Source organism: Perna viridis, chromosome 6 (assembly GCF_037379345.1).
Source record: "Perna viridis isolate PV_CMFRI_1.1 ecotype Kerala chromosome 6, ASM3737934v1, whole genome shotgun sequence".
NCBI classification, from domain to species: domain Eukaryota; kingdom Metazoa; phylum Mollusca; class Bivalvia; order Mytilida; family Mytilidae; genus Perna; species Perna viridis.
Window position 1 is genome coordinate 20,254,285 of NC_142450.1, and position 15,431 is coordinate 20,269,715.

Consider the following 15,431-nt stretch of genomic DNA (forward strand, 5'->3'; position numbering starts at 1 on the left):
GTAAACTAAAACAGGTACAGGTGTAGTACGTGATGTCAATTTCATTATATAAAAATCATTTCTTGTTTTAAAAGCATGCAGTCTTTCTAAAAATTAGACAGAAGGTGATTCGATCATGCAGGTCAAAAACCCACAGAATTCAGCTTTATTTCTTGTTCAGAAACAGTTAATGATCACATGACCGGTCTTAGCTTTCCATTTGGTTGTTGTGATTGGAATGGAATGGAAGAGTTATCGTTCTTGATTTGGTTTCACTTGGTTAATTTCAGTAGGAGATGAATGTTTCATTTTTTTTTAAAGTGTAGAGCTGAATACAGAGATGATTATCGTTATGTGAAAGAATAACGTGTAGACTGAAAAAGCACTGTCTGTTTGGTTGGTTTTTCTACATCTTGAATCACTTTACCATTGTCAGTGTCTGATTTGCATGTGGACTACTACTTAACATGATACAGAAATAACCTAAAATCATTTTGCAATTTTAATTTTGACATGAGAATTTTTATTTACATTTAAAAGTAAATTGTTACTAAAATTCCATGTATGTATTGACTTACAAGAAAATCAACATTTTTTTTATAAATGGTTATTAAATGCATTAGAAATGTGTTTTTCTTCACAAAAGACCAGTAATAATTCCTCGATCAGTAATAGTTGCCCTTGGAACACTATAATAGTCTTCGGTGTTGCCTCGCACCATTACAGTCTTCCTTGGGCCATTGTTTCAGACTTTGGACATACATGTATAACTGGTCAATTATGAAAAAAAATTGGTACTATAATAAAACAAACAAAACATGTGGGATCGACATTTGTTCTCGAAAAAAGTATCCAGTAAATAGTTTCTGTTTTTCGACTTCGTGTTAACAATCAACCAAAGTCTTGGCTTCAAATATCCCTTCAATTGAGTTTTGTCTTCTTTCCATATAATTTCGAATTACAACATAGAAGCAAACAAAAACAAAAACAAAAACCAAGACAAGATAAAATCTAAATCTGTTTTGATTGTTTTATTTTCTGAAGTTAACTTTTTTTTATTAATGAAAATAAGATTCAACATTGTTTATTACGCCGTTCTTGTCTGAAAAAAAAAGAAACGAGAAAGCTATACTTGCATATATTTTGGACTTTATAATTTTCACACTGTGCTTCAAATGCAATTGAGTTATCTTTCTTTGCCAACAAATGAAAGATTATTTAGGCATCAGTTGCTTCAAAGTGCAGACCAAAGAAGGACCGGGCGTACATGTACATCCTCTTAATACTGTTGATGTTTTCTTTTTATATATAGATATTGGCAAAAAATACCGAAGCGTCAGAAAAAAACGTTAAAATCCAAAACAAAGACCATCTACATAAACAAAGTAGCAAACCGAATAAAATAGTTTTTTGTTGTTTGTTGGGGTTTAACGTCCGAGCAGCAATATTTCAGTTATATTCAGACGACCGAATAAAATGGATGACACATAAAAACTGAACATATGGAAAACAAGATGCCATCTGTTATTCGTGAATGGAACAGCCTTCCACAAGATGTTAGATGTAATCCATCTAAATTTACACTTACAAATTATATAAATCGAGATATTAAGAAAGTCCTTACGTATTATAATACTGGTTGTAGAAAAGGCCAGATACTTCACCCCAGACTGCGGTTGAACTGCAGTGGCTTAAATAAACACCTTTTCCAGAAAAAAAATATTGTTCTTTCCAGTCTGTGTACATGTGGACAGGTTGAGAGCACCAAACAATATCTTCTAAAATGACATAATTATAGTCTCATCAGGACACAAACCATTTCTACACTACCAAGATATAAAAAACAAACGTTATTATCAGGTAGTGTACTCATCAGTGATGAGGAAAACGAAAATATTTTAAAGTTGTACAAAGATTTATTTTAGAAACAGGAAGACTTGGTTCATAAACAATTATTTTCATGTAGATTTAGATGTTGAAACTTTAATTTAATTTAACTTATTTTCAAAACATTTACGTATTTCACAGCTACATGTGAGACCACAATTATAAAAAAAATTAGTTGATAACATTTTTCGATCAAACTGACTTCTGAGTAAGGGGCAAACCACAGAGGAAACATGTAATGGGAACTGAAAATTATATTATACCAGCTTCTTATACTATGTTCCTAATTTTGTCATTTGTTTTAAAGGGAGGCGGATTTACACAAGTTCTTCTTGTTTCCGAATCCCAGTATTTATATTGTATAATTGTATTATTTGTGCACTTTTGAAATATTGTTTAAATTGAGATGTCACACTTAAAACTAAAATACTAGTAATATAAACTCACAAAAACCTAGAGTAAAATCAAGTGCTCCATGAGGTTAAGCATGTACTGCTCCGCCAGCAGCATCCGTCATATTGCAAGTGAGAATAAACTGGTAATAGTCTAGCTTCTCGAGGCTCGACACGAGTCATAAAAGGGCCCCGTAAAAAAATTTACAATAGGGCGATATCGTTCAATTTAAAAAAAATTATCATGATGTATAAACAAATTAAATAATGGCGAAATGGTTGAAGACTATCCGAACAGAGTTTGTTTGTTGGGGTTTAACGTCCGAGCAGCAATATTTCAGCTATATTCAGACAATGAACATGAAATGATAAAAAAAAGGATGGGTCACAAGGACAACAGGGTCGACAAATTTTTATTGCCACTAGAAAAAGGGGGGATGGGTAAGGTCGGGCAATTTAGCCTCCTGTGGCGGAGCGCAAAGGTTCCTACTTCTATCGAATACCACAGCAGGGTTCTTTAACGTGCGAGGAACGTGGCATCTTTCCCAACACGGTGCACCACTATGGTTTGCGGTCAGGTTTTCCGTATTATTGCCTGACAACCCCAGCATGTAACATGCTTGGGGTACCCCATTCCACCACCTGGGGCACACATCCCAGTTGCTCTGTGGGCAGAGCGCCTAACCCCCGGCTAGGTTTCTGAGCACTATTTAGTCGCCTTTTACGACAAGCTTAGCGCTGCTGCAGGCCTAATCTTTTAAACACCCGGACCTGCACGGGGATCCGAACAGAGAATTTAAATTACGATTAAAAAAAAAATAATAATAATAAAAAAAATTAAAATAAAACCACAAAACACGGTACAACATATCGCTGAACGTTGAAAAACGCTGGGACTTGATCTTGAACTTGATACATCATAGCATTCTAATATGACGTCCTTATCAAGTTTTGAGACCACAACTGTGGTCGATTTACGATTGCCACATGAGCAGCACGCGACTTATTGTGCCTGGCATTGGATGTGGCTTGTGTGTAAACTACTGTCCACTTTAATCATGTAAACAAACACGGGTAATATTCCGATGTGTATCAGCTGTTTTCATTCATTTCAGTTTCGTGGAAGAACATCAAATTCATATTTTTAAAATAAAGGTATTAACCGTTATGTTTTAGAAAAGTTATATTATATTCCGTAAAAATCCCTTACACACATACTCGGAAGCAAAGCACTCGCCACGTGCCACATGCGCCATCATATAGACGTTACGCATGCTATAGGGTATGTAAGTCTCGTCACGTGACTCCGTGATTTCATGAGAATGGGTCCTCATCTCCCATTCAACTGCATAGAGATTCGTCATTAACATAGCATTGAGTTCAATGTTAAAAGCAAAATATATTTTTGTGAAAAAAATACAGATAAAAAATGACAAATATCTAGTTCTACTGAATAAAAATGTTAAGAAAAGCATAGAAATAGAAGATTTTGCATAGTAATACAGCGTTTTCATTTACCGGATGTGAACAATAAAATGCAGACCGGCTTTCGGATGTCAACACGTTCTACATCTAAAATTCCGGAAGGAAAACTGAAACTAGAACGAGACTTACAAACCCTATTGCGGCACATTCGGTAACGTCAGAATTCGACGTTTGTCGACACTTTTCGTTTCTTGCTTGGCTTGCGTGCGTATCGAAACACGGGTATAGTAGAACAAAATATACAATAATTTCTGATTGGTAGCAACTGAAACATCTTGAACATTTCTTAGAAAAAACGAACAGATTAATTAATTTGATTATCAGTACTACCGGTAAAGTAACTTTACACATGCATGTGCACCGCAGCGTGGAATGCAGCCGCAACATATATGCACACTCTGTCTGTCTAGAGAGGGAACATTGCAACTTTCTCCTGCGATAAATTAAAATGTGCGTTTTGATATACATGTATGATTTTATGTTACATGCACCAATAGCAGAATTTGGACCTATCACTACTTAGTATTTCGATTGAAAGAGCTTTCTATTCTTCAGAAAATAGGGCTTTCATCAACATCCATTAGATAGCCGCTCATTGATGAAGATTTTTCATTTCATTTGCTCATTTGCGTTCTCCGAAATAAAACAATGCTTGTGACACCTTTTTCTACATTCATTTTATCTATTAGCATTCTGCTTTTCTATACCCTTTTCAAGTTCTGTCAACATAATTTGCGTTTCAGTCATTCCACTCCGATCGAATTCCTATAAACTATGAGAATTTATTCTATTTTTTTTTTTTTTTTTTTTTTTTGATTATTCTTTCGTTTGTCAATAACACAAAAGAAAGATACTTTTAGTCTTTTTGAATCCCATTGATATCGATTTTTTGTCTCTTTCAGTTGCATGTTCTATACTTGTAATTGCAGAGACGGGTATAAGTGTCTGGTTCTTGTTATCTAAAGCAGAAATTATTTCCGTTTTATTTCCCGGTCGACGGAAAACGTTCCAAACGTTCAAAAAGTGAAAGTTCGACAAATCGCTAGACATTTGTTTTGTTCGAATTTTCTCCGTTTTAACGGTTTAAATCCTATAAATGAAATATGTATATTCCTAAATGTATGTACAATAACTAGGTATTATTATTTCATAGAAGAAATTTCCAATTGATTATAAAATTGCTTTGGAGCATAAACTTTTCTCAACGAACCCAGAAAATATTGACGTCTGACATTCCGCTAGACATTTTCAAAAAGACGTTACTTTTTTGTTGGTACTGAAAATTTTATCAAATGCCGACGTAGAATTACTGAAAGTATGTACATTTATAGGAAATATTAATTGGAAATCTGACCTTTTACCAACACTTTCATTTTTGCATTGAATATTTTTTTGCCTAAAATTAACGCAATTTTGATAATTATCTCAAAAAGAACACCTGGAATTATTATTTCATGCAAAATTTGGCTAATTTCATACCCTCTACAATAGCGCAATTCACTATTTTAGCTTTTTTGGACCTACAGTGTGTTACAGATGATGTACGGTATTTTGACTTTTTGTGGGTTTTTGGAAAGTTTAATTGATTATATGGAATTGGAAGTACCATGTGCGACAAATATTCAGAACTTATAATTTGTCCTGATTCCATCAGTATACAGCTTTCACATAATCACAGTTTTGATTGTTTTCAATAGTCATTTATAGTTTAGATATGTATGTTTTTTCAACACAGTCGCAATAGCGTGCATAATATCGTATGAAACCAACAATAACAATCGTCAATGAATAAAACATTGTACGTGTCCATGTGTGAACACTCTGACCTTTTAATGCAAACGACTGTTGCCATATCTAACATCGTTCAACTCAATTCGCCTTTTTTTCATTATAAAAAATACAAAACAAAGTTTCACCAGCGACCATTTCAACTGACACATCTAGCGTAAAGTGTACAGCCAAATACGGACAAATGTGGTGCGTATAAGGTGACACGAAATTGTTAAAAAGTACCGTTATTGCCCTATTAGAATCGAAATAAATAATGCAACAAGAATTAACATCGTGCCAAAATTTTCTCGAATATTTCAATGGGAAATGAAATTTATCGCTTTGTAATTTCAACGCCCTCACATTATGCTAGTAAAATATTGATTTAAAACTAATCTAACCCCTACCACTGTACTTGCATTACTCCATTCAGCCTTTTATTATATATATAGGTTACAGACCACCAATTCAACCAATGAGCATTTGGAACGTACGCAAAAATAGTCCTACGCAGAAATTACCCCTGTTCCTCATAGTGCTGTGAAAAAAGTTCTCATCTCATTTAAAAAATTTAAACAGTTTCTGAAAGGAAAAACATTTCTGTACATTTTATAGGTGCATTTTGCTTCTTGTGATGTGAAGCCTAATCTCCATAATGATTTCTAAATATACCCCTATCTTGTGAAAACACAGGAATTTCCCATGCTATTTATAGACACTTCACTTCCGGTGATCAGTACTGCACTGCAAGTCTGCTAACCCCACATGCCATTCTGAGGATTGTGAGCTGACATATGTAGAATCATGCTGATATATAGTCCTCTGCAGGTTAAAGTTAAGGAAAAGTCCAGAGAAGCCATTGAATATTGTGAAATTAGCATAGAAGCCTATGGGAAGTGGAATTAGTGGTTTTTAGCCTATATATTAACTATAAACTAAAATCCTGGGTCCGATTTTTGCCTAATGATGTTTTAATGTTGATTTTGTTTTTTACTGCTGTTGTTGTTTTAATGTTGTTGTTGTTTTACTGTTGTTGTTTTAATGTTGTTGTTCTTTACTGTTGTTGTTTTACTGTTGATGTTGTTTTACTGTTGTTGCTTTAATGTTGTTGTTTTAATGTTGATGTTGTTTTTTTACTGTTGTTGTTTTAATGTTGTTGTATTTTTACTGTTGTTGTAGTTTTAATGTTGTTGTTTTACTGTTGTTGTTTATTACTGTTGATGTTGTTTTAATGTTGTTGTTGTCTTTTACTGTTAATGTTGTTTTAATGTTGTTTTTGTTTTAATGTTGTTGTTGTTTTTTACTGTTGTTGTTTTAATGTCGATGCTGTTTTAATGTAGCTGTTTTTTATTGTTAATGTTGTTTCGTTGTTGATGTTGCTTCAATGTTGATATTGTATTGTTTAATTGTTGATGATGTTTTATCGTGATGCTGTTTTACTGTTGATTTTGTGTAATTGTTGATGATGTTTTATCGTGATGCTGTTTTACTGTTGATTTTGTGTAACTGTTGATGATGTTTTATTTTTTATGTTGTTTTTATGCGGAAGTTATTTTTATTGTTGATATTGTTTTATTGTTGACGTTGTAATAATGTTGATATTGTATAATTGCTGATGTTGTTTTATAGTTTATGTTGTTTTAATTTTGATTTTGTGTTATTGTTGTTGTATTATTGTTGATGCAAAGCTCTTCAATATTCATTTCCTAGTGAACATTTCTTATAACTGAAAATGTTCGTATTTCTATTAAGGAACGATACTTTACTAAAGAATTGTCTATCTGTTTTGCTGTCTGTCTAGTGGTCTGCCTGCCTATCTGTTTATCTGTCTGTCTGTCTATCTGTCCATCTGTCTGTCTGTCTGTCTGTCTGCTTGCGCTTTTCGGCAGTATCTCCATGTTTAAAAGATATTAATGTTGTTATTCATCGATTCAAATTCTCCGAAAAGGTACTTTAAAATACACAAATGCCAATTTAAAAGCGCTTGATCGTTTTGTACTACAAATGCAATTTCAAAATCAGAAATAAAATCTGTAATTTTCTTTTAATGAATGAATAAAAAGGCAATTCATTACCTTAACAGCAAATAAAGATCTTAAATTTTAAATATGTGATTCATTTACAGTTACAGAATGAGCTATTGAAATCTTAGCAACAAATAATAAACTAATAAAAGTGTAACACGATAAGATCGATATCTTAGCGATTTTAGAAAGGTAGTACGACAACGTTTATGGAGCAATCAAGTACGTTTACAATGAAAACTATCTTAACGTACCCTGAATAATCTGAAAACCTCACCTGTCTGTACCAGACGCTTTTTAAAGATCAATTATATCAGCTTGAATGTATTTTGAACCTTGGTGAACCGAGCACCTATCTAAACCGAACACAACTTGTAGTCCAAATGAAGTTTGATTTAGATGGGTTATACTGTATTACACATGTATTTGTCATACGATTATATAACTCCCATTTGTGTCGTGAACATGTCGTAAAGAAATATAATAATTAATGTTTTGTTTGGGTAATTAACAATCTAAGAATTACATAGATTGACTATCAAGTATCTTTATCTATTATATAATTAGACAAGCATGATTGTAAAATGCAATGATACTGATCTGAACAAGAACTAAAGCATAAAACACAATGTCATGATTAAGTTAGACAGTTTTGCTTTTTACTCGTCTCTGGAATAATCAGGCAGTTGGTAAAAAATGTATGAAAAGAATCAGCATTTGAATAGCGTAATTTGACAATTAAAGACAAAATTTGCCATATCATTATGGATATTCGAGTTACATGTATCATAGTTTTATACACAATTACTCCTGATAATCATTAAAATGGACTAAATTAATATTTCTGAGGCAGATAGCAGACAGGTCTGTCGAAAATCTTCAGTGGTCTTTTCAAGAAGAGAAGACTTCCTTGATCGGTTCATTTTTTTCATATGTATAATGCATATTTAAGATTTTTCTCATTTTGCCTGATTCTTACAAAGACTTGTGCGTGTACTTAATAAACATTCATAAACATACACATTCTTCTGTATAAACCCCTTTTCTTCCGAACCCCTGTTTCCAGTATAATTCCTAACTATAAGTAAAATTATTGCTCAAGTCTGAGAATGTTCTAAATACTTTATTATTTGTTTGCTTTACAATTAAAAACTTCAATTGAGTCTACCAATGGAGTGTTTCCCGGCTCGATAAAACTAGGTTGCGGTAATCTTAGTACAAAGATAGAGCGTAAATGGCGGTATTCAGTCATTATCCTGATCAATGTAACATGTTGAACGTCTACCGATCGGTTGTTTTTACATGTTATACTATATGTGTATTTCTGTTTAACACCTGGTTACAATCAGTAGTATATATATATATATATATATATATATATATATATATAGTGTAATGCAATAGTATTTTATTCCCTGCTAGATTTGAACGGTAAGAGTGGGAAAACGCTCTCAGACCCACATGAAGTTTGGGAGTAGACCAGCACCCAAACGCCAGTAGAACGTACGTTCTTAAAGCGTACGAACAGGTATTCCGATAGTTGGGCTCCGATAATAACATCCTTTAATTTACTTGATTGCACCACTGGCATTGACCGTGTTAGACCCGTTAGGATGATTTAACTTGTTAAAACTCATCAATTATCAATTGAAAGAATTATCAATTTCGTCCACACGATCGTTTGCAAATAAGATAGGTTTGAAGCATAAATCTAAAGGTCTGAAGGTATTGTAAAACGATATGAAAGACCATGGTATAATAAATCTGGATCCATGGAAATGGGAAAGCAACATCATAAAACCTTATACTTATAAGTTGTTACATAAACATATAGGATTTATGGACCTGTAAGAAAAATGTCGAGAGGTGCACAAGTGTCGCGTCAACACATTTTTTATTCTTTGACCTTGGTAGCCCTTCTAGAACGGGAGAGGCGTATTTCATACTTACAGGTGAAAGGATGTTGAATCTTACTACAATAAACTGTGTTGACTTTTGAAATTGATTTTTATTCTAAGTGAAAGTATTCATAAATACATTAATAGGTAATGCAAACAAGTATTCAAATACCAATAGATTTAAAGTTTGCATATAAGTGAAATCCTATTCAGATTAATCCTAATGCTATTTTACGTTATTGTACAATATGTGTTGGATTTTTAAATACCATCCAGGTGTCAATTGAAAATAAAATCCCTCAGATTTTGGAATGGAATGGGGAAACTTAGTCTTACTGTAGATCTACATTTACAAATGTCCTAAAGTGCTAGCAACCGTGGAAAGGATAGAATCATATCTAACTACAGGTTCACATAAGTGTCATGCAAAGGGTGACATGTCAATAGTGTTGTCATTTAGTACGTCCTATGAATGACTTTTTTCATGCAAGACAAATATGTGATGGGGGCGCTTTTGAAAAGTGGGAAAAATAGCTTGTTTTATAATAGCGTTCTGTCCGACAAAAATTGACGGAAAATATAGTAAGTATAATAGGGTATGAAGTCTCGTCACTTGACTCCGTGATTTCATGAGAATGGGTCCTCATCTCCCATTCAACTGCATAGAGATTCGTCATTAACATAGCATTGAGTTCAATGTTAAAAGCAAAATATATTTTTGTGAAAAAATACTGATAAAAATGAAAAATATCTAGTTCTATTGAATAAAAATGTTAAGAAAAGCATAGAAATAGAAGATTTTGCATAGTGATACAGCGGTTTCATTTCCCAAAAGTGAACAATAAAATGCAGACCGGCCTTTGGATTTCAATACGTTCTACATCTACAATTCCGGAAGGAAAAGTGAAACTAGAACGAGACTTACAAACCCTATTCAACTTAACAGTTTAATAATAGGATAATTAATTGGAAAAAGTGAATAACCATTTGATTATCCTATTTATTATACAGATTTCCTCCATTATTCATTGTTATTTTCAACATAAATTTAAAATTTTGTGAACGACGGATTGATATTCGTGTTGTGACGTTTTGGCAGGAAAAAGCGCGAGAGTTAAATTACCGAATTTATTTCACAGTGTGAATTATCAATTAAAATTACACTGGGAACATTCGGTAAAACACTGCTTTCTATATAATAAAACAATTTTATTAGTTTCCCAGCATCAGATACATCTGGTGTTGATTTTAAATGTGTGGCTTCTTTTAGCCTGACTAGGAAGTTGAAGTTCCTTTTCGATTTTTTACCTTGTTTCCCTATTGGCATGATGTACTTTAATATACTTGGTGGAGGTACTAGAATCGTGTTTGAAATAATAGAGGAGGACATAGTGATATGGCATACAGTGACTTCATTGTATATGTAGGAACGGGTGCTAGTAAAATTACAAGTATATTGTAAAAAGTTAGAATAACAGTCAGTTAAAAAAATATCCTGCCACTTCTTAAAACTGTGTATACCTTAGTTTGTTGAAACAGATTAAGTTGACGTCTTGTTATTTCATAGAATATTTCGAACATCGAGAACACCCGATACACGAGTCATGTTCGTTTACATATTAACATAGATTATATTCCGATTGTAGAATAAATTATTGTACTGAGCTACCATCTTGTTTCCTTATTTATTTTTTTTTCTCAATATGCTTACATGTACATGTAGGTGTAAATTGTAAAACATGACTTTGTTTAACAGTTTATTAATAGTTTTGCGTAAGAAAATCTCAATAAAAATATAAAACTGATTTATTGCATCTAAACAAATACTTTTTCATTTAGAATTCGATATCGGAAAATTTATTGTACAATGTACTTCTATTTAGAAATGGACAAACTGTATTGGTAGCCAACGTCCAATGAGAACGAAATATGTTGTCTTAACTCAAATTGTTATTTTCTTGTTCGAAAGCTTCATTTGACAATCATTTGGATCAATGTTAACGTAAATTTGACGTTTTTCGCTTCAATACAATTGGTATTTATTCTCAATTGTGAAATACACGGCTATGCACAAACTACTCTATCCGAATACTGTCACTCGAAGGTGAATTTTAATGCGTAGTTGACAAATACTTCTGAAAAAAATAATGACAATGAAATGTAAATAAAGCAAATGGCCGTTATTCAGCAGTCTAGATATATGTGCTTCAGACGTAGTAGTAATCAACTATGTTCTAAGGCAGAAAGTCGGATTTTTCTGTCTGCAAGCACATTTTGTGTTGGTTTGATCACGTGTACCATAGCTTAGTCAGAGTTTCACATTTTTTTCGTTCTACCATGAAACTTCAGACTTATTCTACCATTCAAGAAACTCTACCGGCATGAGAAATGGACTGACAAACAATATCGATGCTTAAACTCCCACTACTGCTATTTTAATAAACAAATGCTTTGAAAGAGTAATCAAGGGAACCAAGGTTATAGCGGTAATCAAAGGAATGTAATCAAGGGACAAAGACCAGACATGGAAAACAGAAATACACAACAAAGAACATAAAGTAACTAAAATCATACATACAAAGTAACAAAAGCAAATGAGTAACTCGGACTCCACTAAAAACTGGGATCATGGACCAGGTTCACCGGTAGGATAAGCGTCCTGTGCTTTTCTAGACACACCCACCGAGTTGTCCATAAAAAGTCAAGTCCAGGGTAGACAAAAGAGGAAAGGGAAACTATGACACGTTGAACTCATCAGTTTTCATGGCGCAGATGGATGCACCATAGCGATCCCCGAGTTCATGATGACAACCATAAAACTTCTGTAGTGATGACTTCAATCTTGAACATTGTGACCTTACGCACGCTATTGCGACTGTGTTGAAAAAAACACACATATCTAAACTATAAATGACTATTGAAAACAATCAAAACTGTGATTATGTGAAAGCTGTATACTGGAATCAGGACAAATTATAAGTTCTGAATATTTGTCGCACATAGTACTTCCAATTCCATATAATCAATTAAACTTTCCAAAAACCCACAAAAAGTCAAAATACCGTATGTCATCTGTAACACACTGTAGGTCCAAAAAAGCTAAAATAGTGAATTGCGCTATTGTAGAGGGTACGAAATTCGCCAAATTTTGCATAAAATAATAATTTCATGTGTTCTTTTTGAGATAATTATCGAAATTGCGTTAATTTTAGTAGGCAAAAAAATATTCAATGCAAAAATGAAAGTGTTGGTAAATGGTCAGATTTCTAAAAGTGTTCAGTAATCAAATTTTATTACTAATGTAAGAACTTATTTACACAATATTCTTTTTTGATTAATATTTCCTAAAAATGTACATACTTTCAGCAATTCTACGTCGGCATTTAATAAAATTTTCAGTACAAGAAAAAAAGTTACGTCTTTTAAAAAATGTCTAACGAAATGTCAGAAGTCAATATTTTCTGGATTCGTTGAAAAAAGTTCATGCTCCAAAGCAATTTTACAATCAATTGGCAACTTCTTCTGTGAAATAATGATACTTTGTAATTGTACATACACTTAGGAATACACATATTTCATTTTTTGTGATTTAAACCGTTTAAAACTGAGAAAATTCGAACAAAACGAATGTCTAGCGATTTGTCGAACTTTCACTTTTTGAACGTTTTGAACGTTTTCTGTCGATTGGAGAATGGAGAAATAAAATGGAAATAGTTTCTGCTTTAGATAACAAGAACCAGATAATTACACTCGTCTCTGCAATTACAAGTATAGAACATGCAACTGAAAGAGACAAAAAAATCGAAATCAATAGGATTCAAAAAGACTAAAAGTATCTTTATTTTGTGTTATTAACAAATGAAAGAATAAACCAAAAACGAATAGAATAAATTTTCATAGTTTGTAGGAATTCGATCGGAGTGGAATGAGTAAAACGCAAAATAAAGTTGACAAAACTTAAAAAAGGTATAGAAAAGTAGAATACTAATATATAAATTGAATGTAGAAAAGGGAGTCATGAACATTTTTTATTTCGGAAAACGCAAATGAAATGAAAATCTTCATCAATGAGCGGCTATCTAATGGATGCTGATGAAAGCCCGATTTCCTGAAGAGTAGAAAGCTCTTTTAATCGAAATACTAAGATGTGATAGGTCCAAAATCTGCTATTGGTACATGTAACATAAACTCATACATGCACATTTTAATTCATCGCAGGAGAAAGTTGCAATGTTCCCTCTCTGGACAGACAGAGTGCGCATATATGTTCAGTTGCAGTTGCATTCCACGCTGCTGTGCACATGCATGTGCAAATTTAATTTACCAGTAGTACTGATAATCAAATTAATTAATCTGTTCATTTTTTCTAAGAAATGTTCAAGATGTTTTAATTGCTACCAATAAAAAAGTATTGTATATTTTGCTTTACTGTACCCGTGTTTCAATAAGCAAGCCAAGCAAGAAACGAAATGTGTCGACAAACGTCGAATTCCGACGTTACCGAATGTGCCGCAATAGCGTGCGTAATGTCTGTAGCAACATAACCCTGTTCCAGAAGCCTATTTGTTAGAATTCTAGCGCAATACAAAATTATACTTGACATGTTCGCAATAATCTAGTATTGGCTTTTCTTTTCTTCGTGTAAATACAATAAAATATTTTCAATTGTCACTGTGAAAAGATAATGATTTGAAATATCTGTGAAATAAACTATTTAAACTGTCACTAATTATAGCTTGACATCAGACAAATCAAAGTTGACGTAGCATATGCAAAATGACGCGATACCTTGGTCTTGTCGGGAACTATTACAATCAAAATTAATATCTTTTTTTAAACAAGTGTCATATCCTTTCCTACAAAAAAAAAACAAAAATGAATAATTGACTTGGAAAGAGAAGTTGCTTAAGTTTTTAATTCTTTTTTTTTCTTTGCCATTAGATAACGTCTTCTATGCAATAATACATTTTGAAGCTTGCCTTTTCGGGGTGGGACGAAGTGATTAAGGTCCAGGAAGAACGTGCTTATATGAAGCTGTAGATGTGAATGAAATGTATAGTTTCTCTAATATTATCGATACGGGCGCATACTCAGTCACTGGTCCACCATTAATCTTTGCCACTGGTCATGGAATTCGATTTTCTGTTTTTTTTTATGCTGGTGTAGTTGTAGTTGCCCTTTCTCCTTCTGTTTTGTATGAGATTCGCAGGGGCGTAGCTTTCTATACGCAAATACGCAGTTGCGTACTTCCGGAAAAATATAAAATAAAAAAAACACATTTTAAAGATGAAATAAAGGTTTTATGCAATGACAAATCTGTTTTAATACATAATGATACTCCAATATACACCATAAAGTAATTCGCGATATCAAAACCATCAATTCCGGAAATTTTGTACTTTTCCGCGACCCTATCCCCCCCCCCCGACCCCTCGCCGTAATTTTGCGTACAACTAAAACAGTCCTAGCTACGCCCCTGACTCGAGTACTGAAAACTGTAATAAAATTTTAATCATTGGTTTCGCTGATTTCACTTTCAGCCAAATATAAAGAAAGTCAAGACACAGAGCTCACGTTTAGAAAACCTGTACATGTTTAGATATAATTAAAAGCTTATTAGTGGTAATCCATGAGAAATCAAGAACTAAGAAAAAATATCCATTAGGTAAACATTATTGAAAATTAAAAGGTTATAAAAAGCGGACCTCCTAACTCTCACGTAAAGTACGAACCTTCAAATGTCACATTTCATACCTTAATTAATACAAAACACAAACAAAACGCTGTGTCGAAGTGTAAATGTACACGATACCGCGAGGGTTCGACCTTAAATACCATTGCTTTCAGCCTTTAATTTAAATGTCTTTCAATATGCACAAAAATCGATCTAATTAAAGTAATTATTTTTTGTCTTGTTTGACATACAGATAATGTAAACTCATTGAAAAATATTAACGCCACAAACTACATGCATCGCTAGACATACATTTAGTCAA

At 33.0% G+C, this 15,431-nt stretch overlaps 1 protein-coding gene across 6 annotated transcripts in view; it reads right to left on the reverse strand.

Moving 5' to 3' along the window:
* LOC148614001 (uncharacterized) overlaps positions 1-15,431 on the reverse strand; it is a 163,510-nt gene that overhangs the window by 125,217 nt on the left and 22,862 nt on the right. The window lies entirely within an intron of this gene.